This window comes from Leptomonas pyrrhocoris, assembly GCF_001293395.1.
Source record: "Leptomonas pyrrhocoris isolate H10 chromosome Unknown, whole genome shotgun sequence".
NCBI classification, from domain to species: Eukaryota; Euglenozoa; class Kinetoplastea; order Trypanosomatida; family Trypanosomatidae; genus Leptomonas; species Leptomonas pyrrhocoris.
The window spans coordinates 118,312-120,010 of NW_015438363.1; positions in this window are offsets into that span (position 1 = coordinate 118,312).

Sequence of the window (1,699 nt, forward strand, 5' to 3'; positions counted from 1 at the left end):
TCTCTCTCTCTCTCTCCTCCCCCCCCCCCCCGCGTTCTTGTACGGCTACGCGAACTTCGCACGTACTCTATTGACTTCTCCTTCTATCCACTTCTTCCACTATTCTCCTTTTGTTTCTTTCTGTCTATCTTTTGATTCGAAACTGCCGACACACACACACACACATCTACGTGTATCGTAAACGGTGGGCGTGTCAACTCCCACAACCTTCGTGCTTCAAATTCTGACGCACTTCATTTTTTTGTCCTTTCGAGCTCAACTATCAATTCCTGTCTTCACGTGTTCTCCTGACTTCTGTGTACTGGCTGTTGACCTCTCTCCCTCCCCCTTCTCTCTCCCTATCCTCTGTCCGCCTTCACCTCCTTTGTTCTTCCCTTACCTGCACCAACGTTGCATTCGACGTTAACCACACACACAGTCGACAGAAGCTTGTTTTTTCCTTTTCCGTTTTTCGCTTCCTATACACTCAGCCACATCTTTTCTAAAAGGAAAAAGAGAGAAAAAGAGAAGACAAAAAAGTATATATATATATACACCGGTGACTCGAGCACGGAGTGCAGACGGCGAGACCAATTTTTTGCTGTTGTGTTTTTCTTCGCACCAAACCTTTTACGCAGCTGCGGTCTGCGCGTCCACGTGTGTGTGTGTCTCGCCTCTTTGAATCGCCCCCCCCCCCTCCCCCCGTCCATCATCTCGTGCTACGGCTCACCACTGCTACGGTGTGCTTTAGCCTTCTCCCACCATCTACGGCGAGTTCTCCAGCGCACACGCACGCAACAGCTGAGAAAGCAAAAACAAACAACAACAAAAAAGCAAAGCGCAAGTTTTTTTTTTCTCTCTTCTTCTTCTTTCTGCAGTACATATCTTCGCTATACACCTTTGGTTTGGTTTGTGTCTGTGTTTGTGTTTTGAGCAGGATCCATCTCTCGCGTATTCCGTGGTATTCGTCGTTGCAACTACAGCGGCCTGCGTAAGGCGTCTCTCACCTCGTTGACCCACGTTTTTTCCCCCTCTTCCTGTGTGCCTTCTTGTTGAGCCATTTCCCTGTATTGGTTTTTGGTTTTCATTTATTATTCCTGTTTGTTTCTTGACGAACCGCTGTACGAACTACGATCTTCATTTCTTGTTCTTCTCTTCTCTTCTTTCTCTTTTCGCTAATATATTTACCTTTTCATTTCCTTTCTATTTTACTTCTCATTAAATATATATTTTTCTTTTTGCCACAACAACAACATCGCATAAGTGTCGACCGCCGCCGTAACGGACGAGACAACACCAACGCACATCGTCGCATCGCTCCTTCTCGTGTTCATTTTCTCTTTTGTTTTTTGTTTTCTGTGCTTGCTGAACGCGGACACTTCGGGTCTGCTTTTCGCCCGGTCACCCTCCTCCCCAGGCGTCCACCCCGTTCCACCTTCCCTCATCCATTCGTAGAAACAAACCCGCACACGCCCGCACCCGCCCGCGCCCGGCCCCCTCCCACACACACGCACGCACGCACCGCGACTCCACCATGGCCGATGCCCAGTTCGTCAATCCCCGCCTGAGCGCCAGGGGCGCCAACCCGGTCACGGAGTACGAAGAGGCGTACCAATGGCGTGGCCTCCCGCCTCGGCCCGACACGCTGGACGACAACAGCCAGGAAGAAAACAGAACCCCGGTAGACCCGAACATGTACAACACGACGAACAACGAGACA